The sequence below is a fragment of the Euprymna scolopes genome, chromosome 22 (genome assembly GCF_053919585.1).
Source record: "Euprymna scolopes isolate OS-2025 chromosome 22, ASM5391958v1, whole genome shotgun sequence".
Classification (NCBI taxonomy): Eukaryota; Metazoa; Mollusca; class Cephalopoda; order Sepiida; family Sepiolidae; genus Euprymna; species Euprymna scolopes.
In genome coordinates, this window is record NC_136503.1 from 109,928,963 (window position 1) to 109,939,672 (window position 10,710).

General features: G+C 34.9%; 1 pseudogene; it reads right to left on the bottom strand.

Moving 5' to 3' along the window:
• Nucleotides 1-4,271: 4,271 nt before the first annotated feature.
• Nucleotides 4,272-4,446, bottom strand: LOC145244150 (U2 spliceosomal RNA; annotated as a pseudogene).
• Nucleotides 4,447-10,710: the final 6,264 nt, after the last annotated feature.

Here is a 10,710-nt window from a genome sequence, read left to right on the forward strand (position 1 = left end):
AACTTGCTTGTGCAGTTTAGGTGCAGTATCTGTTGCGTATCAGATAGACACCCTCTGAACCTCTAATGTTCATATCCAGTGGAGTGGAGCGAACCCATATGACAACTGGCAGCAGAGGAGGTGCGCAGCTTCTGGCCGAAAGTAATCTCAGTGAGGCAAACAGTCGCCCTATCGTGTCTGCTACTACGCCTTTTTTTCCTGAATGAGGTTCCATAGCCTTTTAAGGAAAACTGCAAGGCAGCAGTAGGATTTGAAGTCAGAGTTCCCATCTCTTGTCCTTTTGCTGTGATAAGGCCCACAAGGCAGTGGTGTTTGATTAAACAAAAAGAAATGGATGTTGCACAGATTTATTTACAAACGAAATGAAATAAAATAAAATAAAATGAATTTTAAAAAATATAAAACTTTACTTACAAAACTTTTTTTATAAATAAACAAACAAAAAACATTGCAGAGATCGTGTCCCTATCTACTTGCTCTCCACACACACACACTTATACAACCGATATATAATAAATTTATCAAAATTTGCTCCAATTTTGTACCTCATCTTATCTGACGGTTGCCTTATATGCCGAAATATACGGTGTTCATATTATTTAGATTCTGTGGATTATTGTTTTTATCTTGCATGTTATTTTCATAACGTTTTAGTTCACATGAAGAAGATCGTAGGTTACATCGATCAAAACGTTTTGAAAATAAAACTCAGGATGAGAACAGTAGTTCAAATAATCCGTATAATAAACCGTTTACGAATTAACATTAATATATTTCATGAATATTTTTAAGAGTGGTATGGGGGATATTAAGTCAGTCCTGGAAATGACAGAAACCGTTTACGAATTAACATTACTATATTTTAAAGAGTGGGGTGGGGGATATTAAGTCACTCCCGGAAATATACAGTATTTTTGTATCAAAACAGCACGCAGAAAATACTTTTCTCAAAATTGTGCTTGACGTTTTGAATAGAAGTGAATATGAAGCATCTGTTTGATGCTTCACTTCAACTTTCTTGTCCTCAGTCAGTGAAGGAGATATCCTTCTAGACTGAGGCAATTTAAATTTATGCCCCAATCCAGGCTGCCCCTTTTTAAAGAGCTGGATTTTCCCTACATTAAAAAACCCGAGTCAGGTGAACAGGTAGATTACGATAAAGTACGAATGAAGATTCCAAATCGTAAAGAAAAATAAATATGAAAAGTTGAAAAACAATTGGTTGGGAATTCAAAAGGGATTTTGTAGTGCCATTTTTTTTTTTTTTTTTTAATGTCAGTCAATGGGCAATGCACAATGGGAATTTGGTAATCAGCCTGCTTTCTCACTGATGATGAGTGACCATCACTCATCAAGACACGCCAACAAAAAAATCATCTGCCTACAACCCCCCCCCTCCATACACACACTACACACACCTTAGCTAACATGACAAAAAGATGAAGAAACAAAATAATTAAATCAACAAAAGTTTTATTTTACGTTTCAGGACAAGATTTTTTTTAATTTTTACAATTCACAATTTACACATTGTCAGGGACTTTTTACATTTTTTTTGTTAAGGAATAACATAGGATTAAATTAAAATTTTAATTTTACATTTTCAATAAAAATAGTGAAACAATATTTTTTACAAAGTGTTTATTTTAATAATTTGTTTGTTTTGTTTTAGTTTTTTTATATACGTATACTGAGCCATTAGACATTTAGAGAATGCAAAAAAAGAAACAATATAACCAGACAAACAATTTTATAAATTTCAAACAAGATGCAAACAAATTTCAAACAAAAAGATGGTTGAAAATGAGTGACTATCCTCTGCCGAATAAACATTTTAGCTAATAAAGACGATCACACAAACACACAATGTTGTATGAGAACAGTGTTGTGGAGTTAAAAGTTATAAGATCTGACTCAACCTCCCAATGTTCCAAAGTGTACAAACTCTAACATGCTAAAACGTACAAACTCAGACATGTTATTTTAAAGCCTTCCAATATTCAAATTGTCTGTTGGTTCTTTTGAGATTAAAAAATTTTGACTCTGACTCCTAATATTTTTATTAGTTTGCCTCAGACTCCTTCCAAAACCTTCAACCGTACAACCCTGATAAAAAAAGAAACTTTATTCCTTATAACTTTTGTTAAATGGTAAAAAATGAATAGCCTTTTGCTGTAAACACTTTGTCTAAAACAGAGATTAGCAACCTTTCAAGAAAGGGGACCAATTGGCTATGCAGTGTCTTGGTAAAGAACCATCATGGTATTGAATTAAATTTTCACAGACTCAAACTGATCCATCTAAAAAGTTTCCTTTTTAACGTTTAAAAAAAAAAAAAATTAATCTGATTTTATTGAAATAATTTATCTTATGTTACGACAAAAATAATAGAAAAACAATTACTGATCTCCATCTGGCATCAATTGGGATGAATGGCTCTCGTCTTGGGGAGGCTCCATGTTTTGACAAACTTCTGGGCTTGACCTTTACTCCTGATATGAAATGGAACACATGCATCAAATCTGTTGCCAAGGTCGCTGGAAAAATGGTGGGATCCTTCTATCGATCCAGCCGATATCTACCTGCTGATGGAATTCTCTACCTATATAAGAGCCAGGTACGTCCAAGGATGGAGTATTGCTGTCACATCTGGGTAGGAGCTGCTAGGAAGGACTTATCCTTCCTGGACAGTTCTTCAGAATAGACTTTGTAGCCTCATAGGAGATGCCCTTTTCTCTTCCCTACAACCTCTTTCTCACAGAAGAGACGTTGCTAGCCTGTCTCTGCTTTATCATTTTCATGGAAATTAGTCTGAACTGGGAGATTTTTTTCTTTTAATGGAAATCGCTCCAGACAAGGCATTAAGCCACTTAATGTATGTGTTTAAAACAGAAACATTCATTTTGAACGTGTCCCTGTCATAGCAAAGAACCTACAGTTGATTTTATATGTCATGCCTTTCAGCTTGTGTGGTTATCAAACTTCTCAAATGCACTTGTGGTGTTAGGCTGTGTAAGGTGTTAACTTTGGTCAAAATCATCTGTGCCTTCTTTCATCGGATTATTTTGATTATCGATTTGTATCGAAGACATTCTGATACAAAACCTATGTAAGAACACTGCCAGGCACATAAAGTACTGGCCCAACTGCTTTCGAGTTCATAGAGAACGAAATCACACGCACACCAAGTTCCTTTTATATAATAGTAGAAACAGTTTTGTCGATATTAATAATATCAAAGTGATTTAATAAACAAAAACTATAAATTATTAAACATTTCTTAAAATATTTGCGGATTAATTTTTAGGGAACATAATTTTAAACTAAACTAGGAAAAGATACAAAGCATAAGAAAGATACTGAGTAATTCTTCTGTCTCTTTCCCCCTCTCTAAAAATTGTAATTAAAAACAAATGTGTACACACAATAACTCGGGCAAAATGATCTCCTTTCTTGGCAGTTAATTAAATTGTCATCAAAATTAATCGTGGTAGTCCAGATTTCCCCCATATTAAAAAAAACAAAAATACAGAAAAATCTTTGTGATGTATGTATCTGGGACAGAATTAGAGATCATATTCCGAAAACCACATAAATTGATCAAACAGTTTTATTTTTATATAGAAAATAATTGTTAAACAATTTTAAGCAATTAATGAGAACTCATAGGTATTACAAGGCTGATCTCGCAAATTTGAATTATAGTTGAATTAGCTAGCTTTGCTTCTTCAAGATGGTAACATGAGACAGTTTCTTCTTGCTTACTCATAAAAGTTGATTTTCTAAGTTAAAAAGAAAACTACTTAATCAATTTACATGGTTTTTGGAATTTGACATTTTTGTTCAGTCATGAGTATGTATATCATAGATTTTTCTTCATTTTTGTTTTTAATATAGGGTGAATTCTGGACAAGAAACTACCAAAATATTAATATTTATCTATATGAATATATGCAAAAGTTTTGTGTATTGTGTTTACAACTTATGAGTGATATGTTTGAGATTTAAAATTTTGGTTTGAAGTTTTTCACGTAGCACACTTTGAGAAGTAATAGCAAACTGGCAAAGCCAGCTAGTTAATTGTAAGTTAATTATAATAAGTTAATTATAATAAGTTATTATAATAAGTTAATTATAAAGACTAGCGAGACCTGTTTCATATGTAATACATTGCTCCTGAGCATTCTGAGGACATTCTGCATGAATGGAGGCCCTGCGATAGCCCTTTTGTTAAAACTGTAAAAGTATTTATCTAAGTAATCTGGTAAATGTAGTGTCAGAATATATCTGGTTATCACAGTTTATCTCCAATATCCTTATAGGAGTCTGTGATATATTTCCATTGTATGGACACCCAGTGCAAAAAGAAACCCCATAATATCTTTATACCATATTTAGAAAGAACAGACACTACCCTTGATCTTAGCCAGAAGACTAAGAAGGTATATTTTAGATTCAAGTACGGTCCAAAAGCGACATCATTTTTTTTTTTTGCATTGCAAGTCATCTCAGCGTGTATTCAATTGACAATTTCTAAATCCAAACAAGAGGGGATGTAGGTATAGGTAGATGACAATCCTATAGACCAAGTCATCTCAGCGTGTATTCAATTGACAATTTCTAAGTCCAAACAAGATGGGACGAAGGTATAGGTAGATGAGAATCCTATAGACCAAGTCATCTCAACGTGTATTCAATTGAAAATTTCTAAGTCCAAAAAAGAGGGGACGTAGGTATAGGTAGATGACAATCCTATAGACCAAGGCAAGTCAACGTGTATTCAATTGAAAAATTCCAAGTCCAAACAAGAGGGCATGTAGGTATAGGTAGATGAGACTCCTATAGACCAAGTCATCTCAACGTGTATTCAATTGAAAATTTCAAAGTCCAAAAAAGACGGGACGAAGGTATAGGTAGATGACAATCCTTTAGACCAAGTCATCTCAGCATGTATTCAATTGACAATTTCTAAGTCCAAACAAGAGGGGATGTAGGTATAGATAGATTAGATTCCTATAGACCAAGCCTTCTCAGATTGTATTCAATTGAAAAATTTCTAAGTCCAAACAAGAAGGGATGTAGGTATAGGTAGATGAAAATATTATAGACCAAGGCAAGTCAACGTGTATTCAATTGAAAACATTCTCAGTCCAAACAAGAGGGGATGTAGGTATATATAGATGAAAATCCTATAGACCAAGCCTTCTCAGATTGTATTCAATTGAAAAATTTTTAAGTCCAAACAAGAGGGGATGTAGGTATAGATAGATGACAATCCTATAGACCAAATCATTTCAGATTGTATTCAATTGAAAATTTCTAAGTCCAAACAAGAGGGGACGTAGGTATAGGTAAATAAGAATCCTATAGACCAAGTCATCTCAGATTGAATTCAATTGAAAATTTCTAAGTCCAAACAAGAGGGGACGTAGGTATAGGAAGATTAGAATCCTTTAGACCAAGTCATGTCAACGTTTATTCAATTGAAAATTTTTAAGTCCAAACAAGAGGGGACGTAGGTATAGGTAGATGATAATCCTATAGACCAAGCATCTCAGATTGTATTCAATTGAAAATTTCTAAGTCCAAACAAGAGGGGACGTACGTATAGGAAGATTAATCCTATAGACCAAGTAATTTCAACGTTTATTCAATTGAAAATTTCTAAGTCCAAAAAAGAGGGGACCTAGGTATAGGTAGATGAGATTCCTATAGACCAATCATCTCAGATTGTATTCAATTGAAAAATTCTAAGTCCAAACAAGAGGGGACGTACGTATAGGTAAATGAGAATCCTATAGACCAAGTCAAGTCAACGTGTATTCAATTGAACATTTCTAAGTCCAAACAAGAGGGACGTACGTATAGGTAAATGAGAATCCTATAGACCAAGTCAAGTCAACGTGTATTCAATTGAACATTTCTAAGTCCAAACAAGAGGGGACGTAGGTATAGGTAGATGAGAATCCTATAGACCAAGCATCTCAGATTGTATTCAATTGAACATTTCTAAGTCCAAACAAGAGGGGACGTAGGTATAGGTAAATGAGAATCCTATAGACCAAGTCATCTCAGATTGAATTCAATTGAAAATTTCTAAGTCCAAACAAGAGGGGACGTAGGTATAGGTAAATGAGAATCCTATAGACCAAATCATCTCAGATTGTATTCAATGTCCCCCGCCCTCCGTGGCACGGGGGACAAGATCAAAGTGTAGCATCTGTTCCGGCAGATACTGTACTTAAGATAATTTGTACCAGTCAATGGAGGGGAACCCCTCTATACTGGGACAATTATTATTTTTGGTAACCAGAATGACCCCTTTTAGGGGAGCTGGTTTTTACCTCACATTAAAAACGGCCTTGTGCCTAATTTGCTCAGTGGGGGAGCAAATAAATACCATCTCAGATTGTATTCAATTGAAAATTTCTAAGTCCAAACAAGAGGGGACGTACGCATAGGTAAATGAGAATCCTATAGACCAAGTCATCTCAGATTGAATTCAATTGAAAATTTCTAAGTTCAAACAAGAGGGGACGTAGGTATAGGTAAATGAGAATCCTATAGACCAAATCATCTCAGATTGTATTCAATTGAAAATTTCTAAGTCCAAACAAGAGGGGACGTACGCATAGGTAAATGAGAATCCTATAGACCGAGTCATCTCAGATTGAATTCAATTGAAAATTTCTAAGTCCAAACAAGAGGGGACGTAGGTATAGGTAAATGAGAATCCTATAGACCAAGCCATCTCAGATTGAATTCAATTGAAAATTTCTAAGTCCAAACAAGAGGGGACGTAGGTATAGGTAAATGAGAATCCTATAGACAAAGTCAAGTCAACGTGTATTCAATTGAACATTCTAAGTCCAAACAAGAGGGGACGTAGGTATAGGTAGATGATAATCCTATAGACCAAGCATCTCAGATTGTATTCAATTGAAAATTTCTAAGTCCAAACAAGAGGGGACGTAGGTATAGGTAAATGAGAATCCTATAGACCAAGTCAAGTCAACGTGTATTCAATTGAATATTCTAAGTCCAAACAAGAGGGGACGTAGGTATAGGTAGATGATAATCCTATAGACCAAATCATCTCAGATTGTATTCAATTGAAAATTTCTAAGTCCAAACAAGAGGGGACGTACGTATAGGTAAATGAGAATCCTAAAGACCAAGTCATCTCAGATTGAATTCAATTGAAAATTTCTAAGTCCAAACAAGAGGGGACGTAGGTATAGGTAAATGAGAATCCTATAGACCAGGTCATCTCAGAAATTTTCAATTGAATTCAATCTGAGATGACCTGGTCTATAGGATTCTCATTTACCTATACCTACGTCCCCTCTTGTTTGGACTTAGAAATTTTCAATTGAATACAATCTGAGATGACTTGATCTAAAGGATTCTCATTTACCTATACCTACGTCTCCTCTTGTTTGGACTTAGAAATTTTCAATTGAATTCAATCTAAGTCCAAACAAGAGGGGATGTAGGTATAGGTAGATGAGAATCCTATAGATCAAGTCATCTCAGCGTGTATTCAATTGAAAATTTCTAAGTCCAAACAAGAGGGGACGTAGATATAGGTAGATGAGAATCGTATAGATCAAGTCATCTCAGCGTGTATTCAATTGAAAATTTCTAAGTCCAAACAAGAGGGGACGTACGTATAGGAAGATTAATCCTATAGACCAAGTAATTTCAACGTTTATTCAATTGAAAATTTCTAAGTCCAAACAAGAGGGGACCTAGGTATAGGTAGATGAGATTCCTATAGACCAAGTCATCTCAGATTGTATTCAATTGAAAAATTCTAAGTCCAAACAAGAGGGGACGTACGTATAGGTAAATGAGAATCCTATAGACCAAGTCAAGTCAACGTGTATTCAATTGAACATTTCTAAGTCCAAACAAGAGGGACGTACGTATAGGTAAATGAGAATCCTATAGACCAAGTCAAGTCAACGTGTATTCAATTGAACATTTCTAAGTCCAAACAAGAGGGGACGTAGGTATAGGTAAATGAGAATCCTATAGACCAAATCATCTCAGATTGTATTCAATTGAAAATTTCTAAGTCCAAACAAGAGGGGACGTACGCATAGGTAGATGAGAATCCTATAGACCAAGTAAAGTCAACGTGTATTCAATTGAAAATTTCTAAGTCAAAACAAGAGGGGACGTAGGTATAGGTAGATGAGAATCCTTTAGACCAAGTCATCTCAGCGTTTATTCAATTGAAAATTTCAAAGTCCAAACAAGAGGGGACGTAGGTATAGGAAGATTAGAATCCTTTAGACCAAGTCATGTCAACGTGTATTCAATTGAAAATTTCTAACTCCAAACAAGAGGGGACGTAGGTATAGGTAAATGAGAATCCTATAGACCAAGTCATCTCAGATTGTATTCAATTGAAAATTTCTAAGTCCAAACAAGAGGGGACGTAGGTATAGGTAAATGAGAATCCTATAGACCAAGTCATCTCAGATTGTATTCAATTGAAAATTTCTAAGTCCAAACAAGAGGGGACCTAGGTATAGGTAGATGAGAATCCTATAGACCAAGTCAAGTCAACGTGTATTCAATTGAAAATTTCTAAGTCCAAACAAGAGGGGACGTAGGTATAGGTAGATGAGAATCCTATAGACCAAGTCATCTCAGATTGTATTCAATTGAAAATTACTAAGTCCAAACAAGAGGGGACGTACGTATAGGTAGATGAGAATCCTATAGATCAAGTCATCTCAGCGTGTATTCAATTGAAAATTTCTAAGTCCAAACAAGAGGGGACGTAGATATAGGTAGATGAGAATCCTATAGACCAAGTCATCTCAGATTGTATTTAAGTGAAAATTTCTAAGTCCAAACAAGAGGGGTCGTACGTATAGGTAAATGAGAATCCTATAGACCAAGTCAAGTCAACGTGTATTTAATTGAACATTTCTAAGTCCAAACAAGAGGGGACGTAGGTATAGGTAGATGAGAATCCTATAGACCAAGCATCTCAGATTGTATTCAATTGAAAATTTCTAAGTCCAAACAAGAGGGGACGTACGTATAGGAAGATTAGAATCCTATAGACCAAGTCATTTCAACGTTTATTCAATTGAAAATTTCTAAGTCCAAACAAGAGGGGACGTAGGTATAGGTAGATGAGAATCCTATAGACCAAGTCATTTCAACGTTTATTCAATTGAAAATTTCTAAGTCCAAACAAGAGGGGACGTAGATATAGGTAGATGAGAATCCTTTAGACCAAGTCATCTCAGCGTTTATTCAATTGAAAATTTCAAAGTCCAAACAAGAGGGGATGTAGGTATAGGTAGATGAGATTCCTATAGACCAAGTCATCTCAGATTGTATTCAATTGAAAAATTCTAAGTCCAAACAAGAGGGGACGTACGTATAGGTAAATGAGAATCCTATAGACCAAGTCAAGTCAACGTGTATTCAATTGAACATTTCTAAGTCCAAACAAGAGGGGACGTACGTATAGGTAAATGAGAATCCTATAGACCAAGGCAAGTCAACCTGTATTCAATTGAAAATTTCTAAGTCCAAACAAGAGGGGATGTAGGTATAGGTAGATGAGATTCCTATAGACCAAGTCATCTCAGATTGTATTTAAGTGAAAATTTCTAAGTCCAACCGAGGGGACGTAGGTATAGGTAGATGAGACCAACACATGTCAACGTGTATTCAATTGTAATTTCTAAGTTCAAAACACTGTTAGTAAGTGTCTGGAAGTGCCTGATCGACGCCTACTGCCAGCTTGGGTGCATGTAGGCGTAGCAAAATGCCTTTTAATCTGCTAGGCACATCGGGTCTTAGTTTTTTTTCTGTTCTTTCTCTGCACCGTGTAGGTTGGCGTCTGGATGTGCCTCATCGATGCCTACTGTTACCTTGACATATCAACGTGTATTCAAGTTAAAACTTCTAACTTCAAAACGGGAGTTTGGTACCGGTAAATGAGAAGCTTATCAATCTAGACATGCTGAAATTTATCAGTTAGCACATAGGGGATGGCGTGAGGGGGAATAGGGATAAAGAATAAGAAAAGAGAGATAGACAGATCTAGAGAAATACAGAGGTATAAAGAGAGAGAGACAGGCAAGGGAGATAAATTTCATGATTCAACTTATATGCTAATAAGTAATAGTTGGTGTATCAGGAACACAAGCATTGTTTTTACTGGTTAATTTTACATCAGAATACACTTTTAGATTTTATGTAGATTTTTTTCTATAGGGAACATGCAAATAGCACACATAACATCTAGACATATAAATATATACATAAAACAATTATAGTTATATCTGAACTAATCCAAAAAGACAATAATAATGAATATCATCACTTACCTTTGAAAAATATCCAGGCTGTATGCCTACTCACATTCCATCAAACACCAGAAAATCATGATCCATTGCTTGGTTGATTTTTTTTATTTTTATTTTTTCATACACATTTGTAATTGTGTTTTGCTTTATCAAGTATGTTTGTAGTTAATCTGTGGTGTTGGGAGAGGTGTTAACATGAATCAATTTTGCTTAACATTTTTTATATATATTTTCAGTTTACAGAGTCATTGCAGTACCAAGTCTGACACTGTAATTGCTTGAAATGTATTGCATTGGGAAGGATTCTTTTTTTTTTTTTTTTTGAGGTGTGTGGGAATTTCAGTAGGGGAAGTTTCTACTGATTTCA